The following is a 24,186-nucleotide window of genomic DNA, read 5'->3' as shown; positions in this document are numbered from 1 at the left end:
CCTCCTCGTTGCATAGACAAGGTTTTGAGTATTCATTATAGATCATTATTTCGTATAGTAACCGATTATTGGAACTACTTGTGGTGGAGCGAGCAATTTGTTTGACGCGAATGTTCTGGAAGGTGGCCAAGATTTGTTAGTCAGTCCTTAATTGTTTTCCGCTATTCCAAAACTTCCGCATGATGTTTTAATTTTATAAAATTATACGTTTGCATTGATGTTTGTAACATATATAAAAATTTGAAGTTGAAATTTATTAACAACATTGGTGACCCAAAATGAAAACGAACTTCGTGGCTGCCGAGATTTCCGGAGAGCACACAGGCTATCCTGACATATGTGGATTCCAGATCTCTGAACACGTTGGCCGCCATGAAACTCATGAGCTCCAAATGTCACGTTACACGTCTGAACAGGTGACCCATCTACAGCAGACGGTGGTAGCATTAACAGACACTGTTTCTTAATTGACGGAGACAGTCGGTGCTTTACGTTCGGAAAACTGGACTAGATCAAGGTCTAGATCTGTCTTCTGTAAAGGACTTTCGGGTAGTAGGCCGTCGGAACTCTGAAGCGTGCTACTACCAACGAAATTTCGCGGACAAGGCCACGAAATGTACCACATCCGGCATTTTTTCGATGAAAAGTTAAATTTGCAAGAGACTGTGGCAATGTCTCACAATTTATGACCTCTGGCGACGTCTGACAATTTATGACCCGTTAAGCTGGTGCCACCTCCTAATCAATATAGGTGCTGAAGTCTCGGTTCTCCCTGCATCCCAGAATCATAGATTACCACCGCAAACCATGAAATTCGCAGAACCACTTACGTATGATATTCAGCATCACATCAATGCTGTTGACTGCCTTATGTTCTTCAAAGTGCTTGTAGTTTTGCGGAAAGATGGAGACCTTGGATTCAGACAATTCCAGATCGTTACCTCATTCCTCTCATCATTTTGCGCACTCTATTGCAAACTATCGTATTTTCCTCACTTTAGACAAGGCATGTCATCAAATGCGTGTAGCTCTTGAAGACATTACGAAATCGAGAAATTCATTTTCTCCGTACTCCCAAGCTTCCACTTATGTTTCGTAGATTTGCATGATTTCCTCTGAATCTGAGCGTTTAAAATACCTCTAGTGCATTTTTCAATGTTTTCTTCAGGCCAGCTTAGTTCTCATGGTTGAAAAATGTAAATTCTTGCAACCGCAGGTGAGAATTCTCAGCCACCTGATATCCTCTGAAGGCATCCAACCGGATCCACACAAAACGTTCCCTTGCCAATTTTGGCACCTGAGCTTTATCAACCAGAAGTGGTACTTGGTCCACGAAGTTCTTTCACACAATCCATCTCGACTTAATCGGCGCTTTGCGAGATTCGCACGATCTCAAGTATTGCCTCATACCTCTCAAAGATGTTTGTGCACACACTTGTGTTGAAATCCTCTGTAGAGAGTGGATTCCACCCTTGAGTATGCCGGCCATTATAATTACTGACCAAGTTAGCTAAAACTCCTCGGCTTCCCCACGCCACCGGTCAACTGTGTACCAACCGCAGTCCAATGGGATGCGTGAAAGATGGCATAGGATGCTGAAAGTCGCTATAATGGCCCAAAGCGCAAGTTCTGCTACTTGCCCTTCTTGGTCTCCGGATAGCGATTTGCAAGAAATTTATTGCAAGTCCCGCGGAACTGGTATCGGAAGAAACTCTGAGACTCATTAGCGACCTTGTACTCAACATTACATTTTAACTTCGACGTTGGAAGCAGGATCAAGCAGGTCCTCCTGGCCCCGCTAAAGCCCTTCTTCCCAGAAGGAAGCGCAGTCAGGGAGAAATAATATGCGTAACAAACGCACGCAATTAAACACTCTAGAAGGGGTCGGCTCTGACTTTGGAAAATAATTTTTTGACAACTACTAAAAAAAAATAAAAAAGTCAGTGAAGAAGAAAATAAATTTTAAATAAAATAGTTATATATACAGTTACCTTCAAATAAAGTGGCGTCGTAGAAGTAGTTGGCCGTCAAAATAGTTTGAATTGAGTGAGCTGTCTACCATTTGAGAGAACAGATCTCATTCAGAAGGTACCTTATATGCCTCATGTTTAGTGATCCTTCACCACTGCACTAGCGGCAATGATCGGTTAAGGGGGGAAAATTTAAGTGGAAGGATCAGGATTCAGAATCATTTTTTTTATTACATAGAGTGTTTACTTAGTTATCCGAGAATACGCTGCAAAAAATCCAAAGCGAAATTCGTGTTTCTTTAGATTTTATGAGCGTAGAATCGTGTAATTATCGGGAGGAGGACATCTACACGAAACCAACCCAAACACAAAGAACCGTGTGTGATGATGGTGAAATGACGATTTTCACCACAAGATGGCGATATATAATTCCATGATCAACAAGATGGTTACAACGAGGAGAGAAACCAAAAAGAAACTTAGTACATCTGTAGCGCAGCGGGGTTAACAACATTAGAAATTTATTTCGAATTTTGTTAATTCGATTGACAGTGGCCACCATCGGTGTTCTCCGTGGCGGAGCAGGCCATGATTTAAATGATAAATTAAAAAAAAAAATGAATTGTTTTTTGAATGACAGTTTAAGGAAAAAATGGAATTAGCCTGCGGTGTCAAGGTGGAAAAAGTAGAATGACGATTAATTAATTTTTGAATTAAACATATTAATATTGATAAGCTTAGAAATGAGATTGATTCTAAAAGCATTTTAAAGGTTTTTATTTTAATGTTCTTATTTGAATGTAAAAGAATTAACTTGAATAATGGTGGTTATTAAATGTGAAATATGAATATGAATAGTGTGTTACTTTACCAAACAAGGTAGAACTACAATTGGTGATCCCGAACTACAAAACCAATCCAACCTTCCAGAAATTAATGTCAAACAAACGACGTTTTTCTCACCATCGGAAATTGGGAACAATATCTGTCAAAATTTTCCCAAGCCGAAACTACGAATTTACATCCTATTGGCCAGATGGAAAAAAGTTTATATCTTCAACATTAAGTCTCTTGCCCTCAAGAACGCTCCACTACTTCAAGTTCCGGCCAGTTCAAAGTTCAGACTCTTCCACCAATCCCAGTTAGTCTGCTTACACCAAGTTTACAGCAAATTGATTACAGCTAGTTCGGCAAGACGAACTCAGCAATCAATTGACTTCGACGACGTCGCCGCAAGGAGCCACCGAAAGGAAAAAAATTAAGTTTTTATTCTATTATTTGTTATCATTACTTCGTTATTTTTTTTTAGAGATAATATTATACACTTTGCTTATACATTCGTCGGTGGAGTTTCGCTTTTGTGGCGAGTTCTTTTCTTGTTGGCCTACGCATCCGGTCTGCCGTAGTTAATTGTTTTTTGAAATTTATCATTTAAATCATGACCTGCTCAGCCATGGAGAACACCGATGGTGGCCACTGTCAACCGAATTAACAACATTCGAAATAAATGTCCAATGTTGTTAAGCATCGAAAAAGGGAAGGTCGGCGCTTCAGGTATGAAAGGTTTTGTTGATCTTCTATGTAAGAATTCTTGGGTACACAACGGTTCCATTTATATATGCTATAACACATCGATATTCAATTCGATTTGGTACTGACATTTTATTTCCTAGGAAGTAGTAATTTGTCGTTAAAGAGACAACTTTGACCTACTGAAACTTTGTTAATAGTGATAGGATTTACATCAACCTTTTCAGTATGATTAGTGTAGTTTGAGGCATAGATACCATATGCATGGACCACTTTAACTTTTTTCAGATTTTTCAGTAGGGTAGTTTTTGAAAACGGGTCCCTGAAGAAGGAGAGAGATTGTTCCTGAAATACCGTATTTGCCTTTCTTACCGAAATGTTTAGACAATAGAAGAGCTACTCTTAAGAAGCTATTTAATTTTATTTAAGACTTGGTTAACAAACTACCTCCTAACTCTGTCCATGAATTGATAGATATTATTGAGGCACTGCGCAAACACTAGAGGAAATTTGTCCTTATAATATTTCTCATCAACGACTGATCACTCTGCTAGCTATCATGTACCTTACTGTTTTGCCGGGCCCCATGGGTGCCTTAAATAATTTCGCCATTGTCCGCGTGCCTGGTACCGGATTGTTTTCGGTCAACGTTTGGATTTTCCTTTTCGCTTCTGCGGATAGTGCTGTTAGTCCACTACTTCTCTTCTTATCCTCCACATTTGATTTTAGAGACGCATTTCTCTGGCATTTGGAGTCAGTATCTGGGACTTATAAAAAGGACACAGGTAGCGGCTTATATGCATATTTTTTATCCTAATTTTGGGAGTCTTATGCAATGGCGTGTTTTGTGGCATCATCATTGAACATTTGATTATTTCTCCACTTAGAATTTGAGCAGAGGTTAGCAGCTATAAGAAAAATTACCGGAAGTTAGAAGTGAGCAATTTGAATCTTATCTACGTGAAGGGATCCGGTTGAGTGTTTGTCAGGCCGCAAAAAATTGATTTGCACTGAGTGGGATTTAAACCCTGGGCACGTTGAATATTTTGCGGTATCGCTTTTCATGTGGCTTCATTTGAATTTGAATAATAGTGACATAAAATTCAAACGCAATCGTATATTATCAATTATGATTGGAGTTAAAGTTTAAAAAAATGTTAACTCAAATTGAAATAATCCTCACGATTTAAACCTGACTCCAAAGAAACTAGATTCCGTTGGACGATTGCGATCGACTTCTTTCCAAAATCTCCATTCGCAACAATCAAAAAGCTTTCCGCGGGGTTTTTATTGAGTTATTTGTGTAGCAAGGCATGAAACAATATTTTATCGTCCTCTTTGGCATTTTACGCGGAAAATTGATTTTGACAGTTTCATATTTTTATGACTAACTACCAGTTGCCGGACTACTGAAGTTTCTTGGCTCGAGTTGTGAGGCAGTCTGTTTGAATTTGGTTGCAATTTAAAATGCTGATAATTTCAAAAAAACAAGTTTTTTTCAAAAACGGTCCTTGAGAGTTTTGTTAGATTGCATCATAGAAGTGATTTCCGTTATTAGTGAAAATAAGGCAGGGAGTCTATTATATGGGCACATATTATCTCTTTTCTAACTGAGACTTCTATCCCAGGCCCTCGAGATAACTGCGGGCCCGGGGAAATCTCCTTTTCCATCCCCTTCTTGGCAGGCCTGGAGGAAGAACAATATATTATGTTCGAAACATGGGTTTACTTGCAAAAAGTTAAACAAAGAAAATTGCCTTCGGCAAAAAGGATCGAAATTATCATGGAGAAAGTAACACTCGGTGACTAGGTCGGGATCCCGTAATGGACAGCCAGGCGCCGAAACTGCTAATCTGAGGGCAGTTCGACGTCTGGGCGCCACGATGACCAAGAGCATTGTTCCGCCTGCTATAACTGTTTCGCCTTAATCTGTGTCGACTACTTCAGCAGGTTCGTGTAGGCAGCGGATAAAGTGGACTGTGAAAATGAATGTTTTCATCATCCGCTCCTACTACGCAATAACGCCGGGGGCAGGTACAACATCTTACTGCCCTTGTTGCAGTGGAATAGAGCGTTTCCTGAAATTCGCGTACGTGACTGCACAGCGAGCCGCAGACCAGTACCGCGGGATTGTGTTCGCGGCCATCATCAGGTCATCGCGGAAACTGATGACCAAGAGCTAATTGGGCAGATGCGGCGGCATCAACAAAACCACGCGCACTGCAGGCAACAGTTTTAGTGCCCGCCGAAGTACTCTTCTTCACCGTCCAGCTGAAGTCTCCACTGAGGTTTGGCACGAATTCCGAAAAGCGTGTATAGAATTCTCGAAAATGGACCCTCTGCATAGATCAGGTATTCCCAGGCTATATGCATCTTCAGCAACTCCGGCAATTCTATCTCAAATCGATGATGAGATTGCATCTCGGCTTTTGAAATTCACTAAAGCAGAAACTATTTGTCGTATGGAGTCGGTTACGACCGTATGGCGAAAGTTACTCCAGACGTGTTCAGAATGCAACGTATACGAGGAACCAGTGGAGTTTTTATTTATATCTCAACGAATGCCAACTGGAGGGGCCCTGGTCTAGGTCGGGTGCAGAATTTCTGTTATAAAAAATTCACCAGTATACAAAGTCGGTTGGCACAAAGCATAAATCAGATTATTAGTTTGCCGGAGGAATTTCCACCCTTGTGTGTGTGTGTGTGTGTACGGTGGGGGAGAAGCTACAGCTTCTGAGCACTCAGGCCGTGGTGGCCCATTGTACTCACCTCCCCCGTCTACCGGAATATTGCGGATTCGTTAACGTATCGCAGGATTTCCGTTAGTGGATGTGATGCTACCCGTCGCAATTGGAGAACATCGGCACCGAAGATCTGATGCCCGATGCGTTCATAGGCGGGGCACTCACATAGGAAACGCTCCGTGGATTTCGCTTCCTCATTACAGGAGGGACACGTATCTTCGGTAATTCCTATTCTGAACATATGCCCAGCTAGTGAATTATGGCCTGCCAGAATGCCCACAATACACCTGCAAGTCCTCCTGCTTTTCGACAGGATAAACTTTGTGGTACGTATGTTTGGTTCTGGCAGGAAAAGTTTGGTGTGTCGAGCAGCATTTAGGCTCTGTCACCTGTCATTATGGGAAACTTGTTCCCAGTTTTTGAAAACAGATTTAGCCAATGCTACTGATACTCCAAATGCTGGCTCCGGTCCCGGCATAGGGAAGGTTGACCCCTCTTTCGCTAAAGCATCCGAGATTTCATTTCCCTCTATGCCACAGTGACCAGGTACCCAGAGTAGTTCCACCGTATTGACATAGAGTTCAAACGGTTTCCGCATTCCTGGACGATTGCCGATTTCCACCCTTACTCGCAGTAGAAATCACCTACCCTTGTTCCTAAAAAGATACGGTGCAGCACCCGGCGGGCACAAGACTGATTACTTGTTTCCCAACCCTCTATGTATTCATAACGTCTGTTATTAGTGGAAGGGTCAATTCAGACCTCGAGAACAAAAACATTCTGTCCGAGGAGCAGATGGGCTGCAAAGAGTAACTCATTATTGACTGGTAGTTGTAGGACAAGCAACTAGAGGCCAAAGAAACCTCTTTAGTTGGTATATCGATAATGTCAAGGTTTCTGACATCGTCCCGCATACGTGGCTAATCGATGTCCGACGTCTGTATCGCATTAATTCCTAACTATTAAAGTTTTTGGTGACAGTCATGGAAAGGTGGCATACCACCTTATCAGTTCAACTGATGGTGTCAATACCTAAGAGCCTATCCATATACGGGAAGGCATCTTCCGGGGGGATTCGTTGAGTCCTCTTTAGTTTTGCATGGCACTAAACCCCCTTTCATGGCACCTGAATGATGCTAGAGGGCATGGTTTTGCAATCCAATATGGCCTGCGTGCTAAATGCGAGCTGACACATTTGATGTACTTAGATGGCATCAAGTCGTATGCTGGTACTGACTACCATCTTAAAAGTTTGTTAAGAATAGTAGCCATGTTCAAGTGTCGAAGCCAAGCCATCCGCGAAGCTTATCACAATCCGCATGCCGGACATAGTATTAGTGACCTCTACACAGAAGCCATGACCGCGACAGACTTCTACAAATATCTAGAAATTTCACAAGGAACCCATACTCGAGTTGATGGTCTGAAGGATGCTGTTGTCCGACTTCCTGCGATGTATGAAGCTGGTACCGAAATAAATAAAATATTTCCGGTTTACCGATATGAGACGCAGGCAGTACTCGATAGTTCTACTTACAGCATGTATTGGGACCGGCGAGTTCCAACTGATCACCATATAACACACAACAAGCCTGTTAATTGATAAGACGGGTCGCTCCGAGTATATTATTGATGCTGGTATCCCTCATAATGTAATGAGGTAGGGGAATCCACGGAGCATTTCCTATGTGAATGCCCCGCCTATGGACGCATCAGGCATCAGATCTTTGGTGCCGATGTTCTCCAATTGCGACGGGTAGCATCACATCCACTAACGGAAATCCTGCGATACGTTAACGAATCCGGAATATTCCGTTAGACGGGGGTGGTGAGTACAATGGGCCAACACGGCCTGAGTGCTCAGAAGCTGTAGCTTCTTCCCCACCATACACACACACACACACACACATCCCTCATAATAGCAACTTTAAATGGAAATACGTGGAGAAAAGCGTGGTTTAAGCTGTGCAGAAATGCATCATTCTACATACGCTTTCGATGTTGCGTGGAGTTTTCGACGGATTCTCTACTAACCTACCACCGGCTACCACCACCAGCGCCCCTTTATCTTTTGAGGATGTAGCATTGTCGGAGCCTAAATGCTTGGCACTTAGTACTAATATTAGGGAAAATTCGGGACGTCAAATCACGATACAAATCTCACTGTCACCAGTGAGATTCGAACCGCGACCTTCCGTACGACAGCCTTGTGCTCTAACCATGCAGCTATCCGGACACATAGTGCTGGACATTGTCCAGGAATAATTATGGAGGATTCATCACACACACCCCGGATATCCCTAGCTTCCCCAGGTGTTCATTTACCCTGCAATAACTAGTGAGTATGCCCACTATGACAATTTCCAAGTTTACCTCGTTTTACCCAAGTGCCTTGATAGCGGCTTAGCTATTTGTCAGAATCTCATTGTCTCCCGTCCGCAACGAACTTAATCAAAAATATTGCGGACCATAACCAGCCCCACGGCAAGCGAGTCCCTGAAAATTTCTTGCGAAGAAATTTTCCATTTATAGATATATGTAAAATAAGGCGGCCCAGTTTACTAGTTAAAAATTTTCTATACATTAGGTGATCCATGAGCAAGTGAAGTAGGACTCACAGCGAGACAATTCCCGCGTAATATAATGAACAACTTTAATTCACCCCCATATTTTAGATTTCGACGGTGGGTTTAACTGTTTCCCTTCTACATCTTGCATTTTCTTTAGAAGGCAATTTACGTACTTAATAGCGCAATTGCACAAGTTCAATGCCCCAATACTTATGCTAATTGCTTACAAAGATTCATATGCAGCGTAAGCGTAAGAATTACGAAAAAAAATCTGAAATATCAAAGTTCAATTCTGCAGAGAGTCCAAGAAATGCACTTTGGCTAAGCGAAATTATTCAAAATTACGCCAACTTGCAGTGTTATTGTCTATGTGGGACATGCACTAAAATTGCAATTATTCGCTAATTTGAAAAAAAGTTGCGGTCATTACACTGGCGGCAAGCGGAAAGCCGCAGATTATTCAAACGTTAAGGTCATTCAACGCCATTTGCAATCGATTAACAATGAGCTGCAAGTGATCGTTATGAGAGATTCAAGGTTTTCGAAGCAAGCATTGGTTTCAAGGTGGCGTATGTATAGTTATAACAGTATCAGCAAACAGAATAGCAAAAAATTGCAAACCTATTGATGGGCTTTGTGGAAGAATTTTCTCTCGACGTAGATCGCACATGCAGAGTTGATTGAGATATATCTTTTCATGCGAATGTTGACACCAACTTTGGGATCTCAACGCCACCGTAATGAATGACTGTCATTGCGTTGACCAAGTAAAACCAAGTAATTACTTTATTACGCATTAGGGTGACTAACCATTCAAATATAGTTATATCCACACATATTTGAAGCATTCCAACAAGATGAGATACCTGGTCCAAGTATCTGAGAAATTCGGCATTGTTTGCTAATTCTACAAATCGAAGATAAACACTGGTAAGGGCATACCGTATCCGCAAAAATAGTTTAATGTTGGGAAAGCTTTGTAAGTCGTTAGTAACGGAAACTTGATAATTGCGAATAATGTCAATTTTCATAGATATGGTTTTTAAAAGATAGATTTTTGTGCTCGAATAATTAAATATTTACACGCACATTGGACAAATCCTCATTGCTTGAAATATAATGTTTATATGGATTGAATCTCTCATTTCGGCTTACTAGAATATAAATCCAGGACATATCAAAATCAAATATTTTGCTGTACAGAGATAATATTAAAATAGTAAACTGAAATTACTGTCTAAATCGTTTTACTCTAAAAAGTCCATATTCGAATGATATCTGATTTTATGCATGGACGTTAACCTTTCGATTGGTGTCATAGAAAGTAAAAATCAAAGTCAGACTCGTGAATACTAGGTTACTTCCGGTTGAACGAAATATAAAAGTTATGGTGTCAATGAATACAAACATTTAGAGCGAATCGATAAATAATGTATAGATGCAAGCGAACTTTATACCATAATCTTCTATTTACATAACACTACCAGGAAGAATAACTCAAAGGTGTGATTTTTCTATTAATGTGTATGCAAATGCGTTTCAGATTCGGCTGAACACATGTGTAGTCTATGATTTAGCCACCCGTGTATACACTAAGTTTTTCGAGACAAGACACTGGTCTTTTCGGGAGAGTTTTTGGATTTTTTTTGGGTTGTAAAGAAAATTTGAAAAAAAATCTGAATTATTTAGGTCAGCATCCTCGCGACGCCGGACCAGACTAATTGGAGAACAACTCACTGTCTTTTTTTCGGTTCGTGAATCCCCCACGCATCCAATTATTTAACAAAACGACGTTTTGACCAGGGCAAAGGCAACTCACTAGACCTCTGCCCCTGGAGCAGCGTGACCGAAAGTCGCTGTAGGTGCTGTGCCCTACAAATGCAAACACAAAGTGGATACGAATTCCCAAACAAAAAAAAATTTTCTTTGGTATAGCTTGGCCTTTACGTTTACATTTTGTTCGGATTTTTGAGTTAGTTTCTGAGAATGAGTCTTACTTTTAATAACCGATATCAAACCTGACACCTGTTTCGTAGTATAAAAACGGAAACTTTCCATTCGATACCGGCTATATTCGGAAGAAACTAAATGAGTACCATCCCTATTTCAATCTTCTTGCCTTTGAGTGTAGGTGGACAATTTCACATTTTCCATGTGTTCACAAAATTTTACCTCAATATATTACAGATGAACAAACAGAGAACCAGTAAACTGATTTTCATGAGGATTTGTTCTTTATCTTAAAAAATAATTTTTGGGTTTTGAGGTTTTTCAAAAAAAATAAAGTATCTTTGAGGTGGGTGGAGCCATATGAGTTGGAGCTTAATAATACACTCACAGTCTTCCTTGCTTGTCGTAAGAGGCGACAAACAGGGAAAGAAATTTGTGGGCTGGCAACCTGGAAATTATGAAACTCTACTGCTACCGAAACGTCAACAACGCATCGGATAGCGACGAAACGGACTGTGATTAGTTTCTAGAATGTGCGCACGGTCCTCCTAGACAACGGTACCGAGGATCCTTAGAATGCCCACTTTCTCTAACTTGAGTAGGAATTCCAACGATATAAGGTGGACATTCAGGGTATAAGCAAAGTATCAGTATCGGAAGAATGCGCTTTTGCATTCTGGAAAACCAAGTGGTAGCAGATGGGAATTGGATGCCGGGTTGCTTCTGATGGCTGCCACCCAGGTTAAGGAAAAAGGTTAATTTCTAAAAAAATCGCCACTTCTACACCACTAAAATCATAATAACTCAAAAACCACGAGATTTTAGATAATTAGAATATTATAATAAACGTTGAATCGTAATTAAGATTTCACTCTAAAGTACGTATCCCTAAAAGGAGGGTAAGCTGTGTATAATACTAGCTTTCCCACTGTAAAAATTGTTTTCTCCCAAAATTTTACTGTTTGTTCCAATTTTTCTCGAATTGTACTAATTTTCTTATAAAAAAAAATAAATTTTCCTTTTCTGACCAAGCCATGGTCTAAACTATGGGTGGTTTTACTTTCAATATAATTCGCACTCTCATCGTTTTTTGCGGATTATATGAAGGAGCGTTCAATTTTTGCGCGTTTCAGTCATGCTGCCACCAGGGTAAAGGTGAGGCAGCATCTGACGAGTTGCCTTTGCCTTGGTATGAAATCGCAAGCCTGATAATTTTTGATCATTCTATTTGTAAATAGGAACAAATGGAAAATCCGGATTCTAAAGAACTCCTAATGATCCTCGTTTGCTTAATCAGATTAGAGAAAAAAAAAGTACATTGACCTACACATTTCCCGTGTGATCGCGACAAAGATGGGCGAAATAACGACAAAACGACGACTCAGATAATATACCCATAATAAGTAATAACATCTATTAAATCTGCACAAGTTGAAAAAAAAACGTGTTTATATGAAAAACGATATCCCATCCGGCAGACTAATTGTATGCATATATATCGGCATATATAATATAACAGTCAATCCTCAAACAAGTCGAGAAACCGGAAAGTTTGACACTTCAGGTATGAAAGGCTTTGTATATTTGTTTTATAAAGATATTTGAGTGTGAATTTGTCCCATTAGCACGTAGCATGTAATGGATACATATATTGTGTTAGAATATCCACTCTCAGGTGATATTGACATTCAAAGTCTTGACTTTGCAAAGAAGCGACAAATTTGACCTATTACAACCTTGTTAGTAATAGTGCGATTTCCACCAAACTTGGTTGGATTATGCTCTATATTATACCCTACATTGTTGCAATTTCGTGGTGCTAGAATGGACTTAAGGGAGATTTTGCAGCCAGTTACTAAAAATTATGGTAACGTAGCATTATTAACAGATATCGGTATGGAGGGTGTTTCGGAGCCTAGGCACCATATAATGGAAGCCTCTTGATTTTTTTTCAGATTTTTCGGTTTGGAAGTTTGTGAGAATGGGCCTGTTAAAGAGATGATCTCTTTCGACCCCCGGCACTCCCCACCTTCCCGGGGCCGCCCTTGGAAAGTGCTAATTATTTGATTTGATGAAAAAAAAATTTACACCCCCCCCCCTTTAATTCCATTAGAATTATGTAACTTAATGTATGCGTGAGCGTTCACAATTCCCACCTTTCCACCAAATTTGGTGTGAATCACTATAATCGACTCCGAGAAAATGTGAAGGACAGACAGACAGACAATAAACCGATTTTAATAAGGTTGCCTAAACCGGGATTTGCCCGTTAACTTCTTCGAAACTGTATTTTCCAGCCTGTAATTAGTCAGTGCAATCTACTCGCTGCCCTTAATGTTGTTAGAATGCCGTGGAAATTGGTCTAAAAATATATAAGTCTTATAGGAGATGGACCAATCCTTAATTAAGTGGGCTGTGAGAAACCAATCTGCCAATCCGAAAAGTATTTCAGGCGTGGTACCTTTGTGCCATTTACAAATGTTTGCCCGAAAAAGGAACCGAAGAAATCGACTAGGTTCCCCATGGTCATAAATTAATCAGAAACTTATAACTTAGGAGAAATATAAATTGTTTTATATTTGTACAATATATCAATTTAGAATTAGTGTCGTCGTGATAATATAACTCCCTAGTATACTTTAAACTTAAGATTACATTAAGTAAGTCCGTTTCAAATAATAAGTAATAGCAATACTTGTACTTGTACATGAAACTCATCACGTTCAGTGCGTCATAAATCAAGCCTTTCAAACAACTTATTAGATACGTATACAGCGGTCTAACTTTTGATGAAATTTTACTAGAATAACTGTATATATCTTTGCACTTATTAAGCAGAAGTGGGACAAGATACTTTCCTATGAAAAAAGGTGTTAATTTCCATCGGCAAGCAGACAACTATTGCTCTAATAGGATAAGTCAAAAAATTTCATGCAAATTAAAAAAAAAGTTTATACATATTGCTTTTGATGAAATAATCAATAAGTTGGATTGATCATCATTTTGTGTACATAATCTTGTAATTTATATGAGGAAAGGTAAACATTCTTGTTTTAATAAAAACGTTATATTTACTTCGAAGATACGGGAGAGATAGCATTCAATAAATCGTCAGCAACATATTTCTGCAGAAAACACCGATTCGAGCACCCTAATATGATATTCAGTAAGTGAACAGGCAATTATAACACGTAGATCAAATGTTGGAGGAGGTAGGTATTGCAATGTTCACTGCAGTCTTCCATGTCCTCCAGACAAGGGAGAGGAAAGTACATATGTATATCGCCGAGGTAATTCAGCTTTCGTCTTTCGCACTTTTGTGTGAAAATACCGCGGTGCCATGTGTAAGCTGTAAGTCATTTCAGAATGGAAACTCTTCCAGAAAAACTCTGACATAAAAGCATCTGTACAAAAGATAAAAGTAGATAGCGTGGTAATGGGGGGTATGTATGATATCATTGGGTTTACCTAGTTGCGAATGGATATCTGTCTGGAGTCAAAGAAGCCATTAATCACGGGTGATTAAGGGCGAAACCATTCTGGAGCTTTCAGGAAGACGATTTTTTTTTTGTTTAAACTATACTTTAACATCTTGAAAATCACATCTGTTCTGTTCTGTTGGAGAAGAATCAAATTAATTCTTAGCTTTTATTTTGTAATAAGCGGCGCAATCATATTGTTTTTAATATCATTTTCACTAACTCAATTGCGCAACGAGTGAAAGAAAGTACTGTTTAGCGAACGAAGGAATATGTGCGAATGCACTAAAATAATGATGAATCTTTCAATGTCGCCATCTTAGTATTGGCCCCAAAATCTATTCAAGGTAGTAAAACAATATTAAATGTAGACATGAACATCTCCATCGATATTTTCAATGATGGATTTGTATCCATAATTCATATATTGAACACTATGGGCATGAAAATCGACCACGGAACGCATAAGCAATGCGAGAATTAACGCAAAACTGCTAAGCAAGGAAAGAGAGAAGAAGGATGTAATATACTTCTGTATAAAAAGTACCCGGAAAGCTTAATTTAAAATAACCTAAGTTGAAATTAATGTCCATTTTTCTTTTCTACAGTTAACAAAAGAACTAGGAGTTTTTCCTAATCCTTATCCTAATTAATTAGGTACTAGCACTGAGGAAGGAGGCACCTGGTCTCCGAAACAATTGTATGCGGGGGAAAAATAAAAATATTTACAGGATAAGGAAAAACACCTAGTTCTTTTCTTAATTTAAAATAACCGCTCAAAAAGAATCGGTAACAATTGTCTTTCCTTAAGTTGGTACACCTTTCCTTAATTATAAAACAAGTCGGAATACCGGAAGCTCGTGCTACGGGTATGAAGGTTTTGTGTTTATCTTACGTAAAAAAATTCAACGTACATTTTTCTATCCGTATATAGCTACAAATCCTACATATTCATTCATTCATTCATTCACTCATTCCTTCTTTTCCAAACAACAAGAAATACGTACATATTACAGCCATAGATATTATCCTCACCCTAAACAAACATTTCTGAATTCTGTACATATATATGCACGAATATAAATTAATCGTACCCATACTTCCGATTTACTTCGTGCAGACAAGCATACATATGTATTAGGTTGTTGCACATGAAATGGCCGATTTGGCAATCAAGTGAAGTTATTTGCGATTTTACTGTATCAAACCACCACCAGTTGGCGCTGTTGGTGTCGGATAATGAAGTATAAATACTCCTCCATTTAATCAAGGAGTCATTTCAGTTTTGACCATCGTTGTGATAACAGTGAATAAAAAGGATGGAAAAGAGCCAAGAACGTATACTTTTTCTGTATGGGTTCAAACTCGGTCATAAAGCAGCCGAGGCGACCAGGAACATTAACAGCGAATTTGGAGCTGATACGGTAAGCGAACGAACCACACGTCGGTGGTTCGAAAAATTCCGGTCAGGTGACGTAAACCTTCAAAGTGAGCCACGTGGACATCCAGGACCATCGATTGATAATGACGAGCAGTGTTTGCTAGTCGAATCCTACACACGTCAGTCTGTGAGAGACATTGCAGAAGAAACTGGGAGTACACTATTCGACACTACACTATTTGCACTTGCAACAACTCGGAAAGGTGAAAAACTTCGACAAATGGGTTCCGCAAGACCTTACGGAGCTAAATATGGCACTTCCAATGGAAATTTACAGTTCTCTACTCTCCCAGTTCTTTACTATTATATGACAATCGTCGCCGATAAGCACAATGGCTAGATGCTAATGAGCCACCGGAGCATATGCCGGAACCGAGCCTCCATCCGAAGAAGGTAATGGTGACTTTTTGGTGGTCTACAGCTAAAGTTATCCACTATTCTTGGCACCTGGAGAAACTCGAGGAAATGCACCAAAAATTGAGTATTCAACGGCCGAAATTAATCAACAGAGATGGTGTGATACTCCTTCACGACAATGCACGACGTCTTGAATCCAGAACAACGGTCCAAAAGTTGAACGAATTGCAGTATGAGACTCTGTCTCATCCACCATATTCACCGGACCTTTCGCCAACCGACTATTACTTTTTTGGCGGAAAAATTGCCTACGACGAATTTATTAACACCCGAGAGTTGGACTTCTACGAAAGTGGTTTTTAGTACCAAAGCAGCTCTTTCATATTAAATACGGCTGGTTTAATGTACAAATATATCTATCTGAATTAGACACTACCTGCAAACTTCATTAGCACGCATATATAGTACTATATTAGTAAATACACACATATCTGTTTGGAGTACTTGATATTCATATACAAATGACTAAAAAACTAAAAAAAATATTATTCTTTGCGAACCCATTCATAAGAACTCATTTCGTTGTGGTATTGATGAATTGATATGATGCCAATGAGCGCCGAATGAAAAGGGTCCGGGATGCCGCAGCCCCCAGCATTGATTGAATTCTCAACAAGGCGCTGAAATTGGCAATGAGAATGGCACCAAGTATGTTTGCACGGGTATTTACAGATTGCCTAAAAGAAGGGTCCTTCCCCGCAGAGTGGAAAATACAAAAGCTTGTATTGGTCCCGAAGACAGGTAAGCCTTCTGAACGCAATAGGTAAGGACCTCGAGCGGGTAATCTATAACCGGCTATATCCTTTAATTGATAGTGGCGGTTATTTATAGAATAGGCAATTTGACTTCTGGAAGGCTCAGTCAGCGGTTGATGCTACCAAACTGGTTTTTGAACTAGCCAGAAAAAGCTACGATGAAGGGACATACTGCGCACTGGTGACTCTTGACATCAAGAACGCCATTAATTCTGCCAGATGGAACGATATCATCGCAGCGCTCATCGCGGCACAAACACCGAAATATATATTAAATCTAATCTTCGATTACTTCCGACAGCGGAGGCTACTTTATGATATGGACGGAGGGTCGAAGATGAATGTAATAACGGCAGGAGTCTCGCAGGGGTCTGTTCTAAACCTTCTGCTATGGAACTTAATGTATAATGCCGTTTTACGGCTTCCAGTAGGTAAACAAGTCTATACTATACGACGATGAAGTCTTGGCTTAAAGACCACGGGCTGGACTTTGCCAAACACAAGACGGAGTTGATGCTCTATACAAAGCGGCGAAAATAGAAAACTGCTGAAATTTGGATCGGGGCGCATGTTGTTAGCTCTCAGCCGTCGCTGAAATACCTGGGAGAAATATTCGACTCCAAGCTGAGCCTTAAACACAACTTAAAACTTACTGGGCAGAAAGCGGCGACTATCAGCTCAACACTGGCAAGGATGCTTCCAAATGTAGCCGGCCCGAAGCACAGTCGACGATTACTCGTATCGCGGGTCGTCAGCTTTGTACTTTTATACGCGGCACCAATGTGGGCGTCGGCGATAAAAAAGGTTTTGTTTGCTTCTTCTGTGAGTATGTTTGAGTATAGAACTATCCCATTTATACGTAGCTCGTTATGTATATGCATTTAGCATGTCAGATTTAGTACTTCGGGTTGCAAATTTGCAGGGTAAAGAAAACTTTGAGCTAATACAAAGCGATTTTGATCAAACTTGGGAATAATATGCTTCAGATTATATTTTATACTACTACCAACTTTTATAACTCTGTGATAAACTTAAGGCAGGTTTTACTCAATTGCCCAAAAAAATATGTTAATATACTATTATTAACGTAATTTGAACAGATATCGATATGGAGGGTATTTGGAGGCCTGGGCCCTGTATAGAGGCAGCTTCATGAATTTTTTCGGAATGGGTCCGTTAAAGAAATCATCAATTTCCGCTTCTCCCACTCCCCGCCTTTCTAACAAATCTCCAAGCTAAGACCGGTTTCGAAAAGTACTAATCGAGACCTTTTGATGCCCCACATGACTATATTCGGTGAAAAAAAATGTTACACTCCCCTTTTGCATGTATGGGGACCCCCTTAAGTCTCAACGTAGAAGGATGTCACTCATTGCATGTCTGGGGGTTCACAGTTCTCACCTTTTCACCAAATTTCGTGAAAAGGTGTCAAGTGCTTGTGACAGACAAACAAAACCTTAACAAGTCGGGAAACCGGAAGCTCGTCGCTTCAGGTATGAAAGGTTGTGTTTGTTTCCTCGGAGAGTATATTTGAGTGCAAAACTACTCCATTTGTACGTAGCCACAACGGTTCGGTTCGGTAGCCCGTTATGTATATGGATTCAGCATGTCAGAATACTCAGTTTAGGGTGATATTGATATTTAGTTGCAATAAATTTACACTTTGACCTATTGTAACATTGTTAGTAATAGTACGATTTCGATCAAACTTGGGGATAATATGCTTCACATTATATTCTATATTACTACATATTATAACCATAGAATAAACTTCAGGGGGATTTTCACTCAATTTCCGCGAAAATATAGTAATATATTATTTTATAACTTAATTTAAGCAGATGTCGATGTGGAGAACATTTTGAGGCCTGGACACCGTATAGAGGCAGCTTCATGATTTTTTTCAGATTTTTCGGTTGGGTAGTTTCTGAGAATTTTGCGTTAAAAAAATCATCAGTTTCGACGCCTCCCACTTCCCAGCAACTGTTAAAATTAAGGCTAAGACGTCATCCGGGTAGTTCAGTGGTTGGAGCAAAAAGCTGGAGCGGTTCAAAACTCACTAGTGGCAGTGGAATTTGTATCGTGATTTGACGTCGGATACCAGTCGACTCAGCTGTGAATGAGTACCTGAGTCAAATCAGGGTAATAATCTCGGGCGAGCGCAATGATGACCACATTGCCTCTATAGGGTACTGTAATCGTGTACCGTTACGGTCTTGAATGACTTCAAGTCTCTGATCCAATTGGCTTGTTGCGCCAGCGATTATTATTATTCAGACAGTTCACAGTTTCCACCTTCTCACCAAATCGGTTGTGTTAATCGGTATAGCTGTTTCTGAGAAAAGTGCGTGTGGCAGACAGACAGACATTGAACCGATTTTAATAAGATTTTATTTTGCAAACAAAATCTTAAAAATGAGCGCGATCAGTTAGTTTGCGTATCTGCAGCAGGTCTCAGTGTCAGTCTACCTCAAAAGTGCTCTCCGAATGTTTTTCTATGGATAAAAAAGTTTGCCTCAAATTTTGTGTTGCCAACGAAATTTCTTTTGCTGATACTTTGAAAGGGTTGAAAAGCCTTCGGTGACTTATCTATGTCGAAAACGCAGCAAACGAGTAGTACAAATCGTTCAAAGAAGGGCGTGAAGTGGTGGAAGATTTACCTCGGTTCGGACGGCCTTCAACCTCTACCATTGACGATAACATCCCCAAAATAAAGAAATTAGTACTTGAAAATCGTCATTTTAGCGTTCACGAGTTTGCTCGTGAATTGGACATTGGTAGAATGACCTTTCATGGAATTTTAACCAATGTTTTGGGTGTGAGACGCGTCGCTGCAAGATTGGTTTCGAAAGAGACACCATTTCCCGTGGGCCAGACCTCCTGAAACGCATCATTACAGGAGATGAGCTGCATACCATTTTTTTTCTCTCCCAAACTGAAATTCCCACTCTGTCGAACCCGTTTTGAGTCAATTGAAGACATCAAACAGAATTCGCAGCGTGAATTGAATACCATACCTCCTTCAACCTACGCAAAGTGTGTGGAAGATTGGGTTAGCCGTTATCACAACTTTATTGCACATAATGGGGTCTATTTTGAAGGAAACTGCATAAATTTAGATGAATAAATTTAAATTTGTGTGTTTTTCTAATCAATTCCGGGTACTTTTAATAAAGAAGGTGTGTATAGTGTAGGCATTGCTGATTAAATGTAATATTTTTTCGGTACTTAAAACTTAAAACGATTTTTTCTCAAAACAACAAATTTCCACTTGGCCAGACCGATATCTCTACAATTTTTATTCGATTGACTTTTTACTGTATATTCAAAACAATTTGGTTGTAAGATTTTTTGTATATTGAATAATGCAATTGTTCTTAAAAGGTTTGGTCGGTTTTTCCAACTTTTTAATTCAAAAACGCGCCAGGTTTGTAAAAATCTATTTAAAAGGGAATCCTAAGTACAGTCAAAGCTATAATGATATTTAATTGATTTCTTTTTGTTTCAGTACTGTATCTTTGAAATTGTTTCAGTATTGCATTGGGCCATGCAGCTATGACGCCACTGCGAAACCAATGAGAAGCCCCCATTTTGTTTTGAACAGCTCTGATAAAATTTACTCGTAATAAACGCCTTTTCACCAAATATCAATATGCTGATTAGTTTTTTTGACAAAAAAATTCACCAATTATGCTCTATTTTTCGGTTTTTACAGTGGTTTATCCACTTGTAACTATTTATAAGTGGCTAAAGTAAATATTCCTGCATTGGCTTATATTCCATTTAGCTATGTCTAGCTTAATTTTATTTCATTGGGCGGCTATTACATTTGCTTGGCCCACCCGAATTTTTCTGTATTCTTTTTGATATTTATACAATTGTTCTACACATCGATGAAAACATTATTACTTTTAAACCACCATCAAAAACAAAAACTGCGCCTGTACTATAGGCGCAAGCAAAATTAAAATTACTTCCTTAGTTGCGCTGAGGGGTGTAAATTTTTTTCCCGAAATATAGACGTGTGGAGTATCAAATGGCCTGTATTGTTGTTTTTTTCTGAAGGCGGAGAGTGTGGGGGCTATAAAGTAATCATTTCTATCACGGTCCCATTCTCAGAAACTACCCTAGAGAAGAGTCGGAAAAAAGTCATGAAGCGGCCTCTATATGGTGCTCAGACTCCAAACTACCACTGATATTTACTCAAATAAGGTGAATAATAGAATATTTCTATGTTTTTGGAAAATTGACTAGGGATCCCCTTAAGTTTATTTTAGATTCATAACAATTAAACTATATAATAGACTATAAGCTATCCCCAAGGTTGGTGGAAATCGGACCATTAGTGATGAAGTTATAGTAACTCAAAGTTGTTTCCTCGTAAATTTACTGCAATATGAATCACTGAATGTCTATATTACACTAGAGTGAGTAATCTGACATGCTAAATGCATATACATTACGAGCTACGCAGAAATGGAATAGTTCTGCACTCAAATTTTTTTACACAAGAATTACACAAAGCCTTCCATACCTGAAGTGTCTAGCTTCCGGTTTTCAACCTGTTCAATCTTCCAATTGTAAGAAATCCTAATGTAATATTGTTTTGACATTCGATTGCCGCCGGCGCGCAATTTTCTGATAGCGGGCTCACTGAGAGCTCATAATGTCGTATTTGAGCTTCGAGTCGCTGGCGGTCTTATTAGTGGATCTTCAAGCAAAGCCATGGAAGCATTTGCAGAAATCTATCAAATATGGGGTTCAACTGCCTTAGTGGGATTAAAGTCCGAAAAGAGCATAAGCGTGCGGATCCTTACAATATTCCCCACGTTTTATTATCTGTGCTAACAGGAACGCTTATTTTCTAAGAAGCTTATCGCAAGTCTAATCATCGAGATAGGAAACCAGAGTTCCATTAATTTATATGTAAGTCCATTTGCCCATGCAATTTCCAAGGTCTTTTCAAATACACTATTGGTTCATTGTCGACGATAACTCGGGTGCTCATAATATAATCGAGGTAGCTCATAGCGTGCTGTGTTCAATGTTTAAACTGGGATCTAAATTGCTGGACCAATCCAAATGTCCATGTTGTCTCAAAAAGTTTTCGTTAGTTTCATAGATAGAAAATAGGCATAAAATTTTCTGGTATTTTCCAGGACGACGGAAAATAGCCATTCTTTATGCAATTGCAACAACAAGAAACTTGATTGAAGCTGTGATGATGACAAGTAAGAGATGTTACCAGGCCCAGCTGACATCTGGCCATTTGAAGTTTTGGTGAGACCTGTGAGTTGTGAAAAATCTCCAATCCGTGGGTTTAGTTGAAGGATTTCTAGGGGAGAGGTTGATGAATGTATCAGAGTTTATGAACATGAAATCTTTGACTAATGATTCAACAATCGCAGTTGTAGCTGGTTTGAATCTGGGAAGGGGCATGCTGAGCTGCTACCAACAGGATTCCGCAAGGACTATCGCATTTCAAACATCATCGTTGATGGGTTCCCTCTATTTCATCAAATTTGTGAGGTTTGTGTTTCCCGGTTCACCTATTTATGTGTTGAAACATGCTTGACCCGGGTTTAAGATTTGCTAGTTTGCGGGTGAATTTTTTATTTAATTAGACAATTAATCCGGGAGAGTAATGCTTTATAATCAGCATTAGCCTTGTTTCCGTTTTCATAAAAATCCGGCTTGAGATACCTGCACCAAAAGAGTCTGACTCTCAGGCATAGTATGATAACTTGGAGGATTGCTTTGTATTAAAAATCATCAATTTTGACAAGCATAATATTCCTGCGTGAAGACTTATTAGGTGGAGCGCAAGTTGAGACGCAGCTTGGTGAGTTGACGGGACTCAGTGTGACTATGAAACAAGGAAATTAATGCAACAACCAATGTTCGAAAGCAGGGTGACATGACGCAACTTGAGAGTGTCCGTGAGCTGCGAAAGTTTGGGTTCATGCCACAGTTCTCACTAGCGAATAGGACCTGCGTTGATTTTTGATTGAAATTTGCAAATGTTACCTCCTCGAGTAACCCAAAAAATTGTTTATGGACTCGAACATTCGTCCTTAGCGATAAATTCATCCTAGCTTTTCTTTTTTTTGTATATTTTTGTTTTGCAAAAGCTCTTAGGAGACCAGATTTCGAATTTAAAAACAATGATATGTATATAAGCAGGCATTCCAAACTCCATCCCATTCCCCTTTTTGCATATTTAGGGAGTCGCTCCCTTAATCCCAACGTAAAATGTTGCCACTCCTTGCATGTAAAGGAGCGAAAAGGGGTTCTCACCAAATTTTGTGATAATCGGTGCAGTTGTAAATTAGGCGTGACCGACAGACAGACAGCCAAACAGGAAGACGGACAGGCAGACATTGAATCGATTTTAATAAAGTTTTGTTTCACACAAAACATTAAAAAAGTTGTTATAGACCAGAAAAATACTTAGCTTTCGCCGAGAAACGGAACCTGTGCACTTTAGGTCCATTTTTGGCATAGTGAACGATTGAGAGGTAAACTAAATTTATAACATTTAAGCTTTACTTTCGAGGCAGAAAATTATGCAGCCATATTTTGAACGACACAACAATGAAGCAAAATAAAAACATGACATACCACCGAATAGGAGTTTCATACGTTTCGTTGCTATAGAGCCTCAAACCAAACACGAACCTGTAAAGATAAATAAAAAGGCCTGATTAATCACCGAAAAGATACAGGGAAAAAATGAGTAAACTAGGTCTCTAAATTATTAAACCACGTTGCTTAGGGTAGGTAAAAGAGCAGCATAAATTGACTTTCTCACCAAGGACAGAAGATGATGATGCCGCAATAGGTAACCCCTTGTTTTCTTTCAGGGAAGATATAATAACAACCAAAAGAGTGCCTTAATGATGAAATCTTGAAGCTTTTGAATAACAGACGGGGCGGCAATCCTGTCGGCCAAACCAAAACCAAGTGGCCGAGGAGAACCTCCATAGTGGTGGCACCGGGAGACGCTGTATTCACTTTGGTTTGCCGGCCGTGATGCAGTAGGCGAATGCTCCAAAGGCCTAATTAGGGCGATCAGACCCGAGTCTGCACGGGGACTCATCTGAAGTGGCAAATTGGTCACGAAACCTTACCAACGGTATAATTGTACCATGGGAACCGGGAAAGCCCCTAGAGATTTAGGTAATTCTTGCATCTATCAGTATGAATGCTAAGCCATGCACTTGGTATAGACTGACACCGTTGTGGCTTGTCTCAGCGGGGCTCTGATTGTGGTCACAAAATCAATGAGTGTCTGAAGAGGGCCGTAGGATTAAGTCTCCACGACAGGTAC

General features: G+C 39.6%; 1 protein-coding gene across 2 annotated transcripts in view; it reads right to left on the bottom strand.

Annotated features, from left to right (window-relative positions):
- Window positions 1-24,186, bottom strand: part of LOC119661467 (ATP-binding cassette sub-family G member 1) — a 186,971-nt gene that overhangs the window by 83,717 nt on the left and 79,068 nt on the right. Inside the window, exon 2 of one of the 2 annotated variants that reach the window (XM_038070828.1) lies at window positions 23,478-23,534. The exons of the other annotated variant lie outside the window; for it this stretch is intronic. The gene's annotated coding sequence lies outside the window, so the exon portion shown is untranslated. The remainder of the gene's footprint in view (window positions 1-23,477; window positions 23,535-24,186) is intronic. 2 annotated transcript variants of the gene reach the window in all.

The sequence above is a fragment of the Hermetia illucens genome, chromosome 1, assembly GCF_905115235.1.
Source record: "Hermetia illucens chromosome 1, iHerIll2.2.curated.20191125, whole genome shotgun sequence".
Lineage (NCBI taxonomy): Eukaryota > Metazoa > Arthropoda > Insecta > Diptera > Stratiomyidae > Hermetia > Hermetia illucens.
The sequence above is the reverse complement of the archived record's forward strand: the minus strand, read 5'-3'. Positions and strand labels throughout refer to the sequence as shown.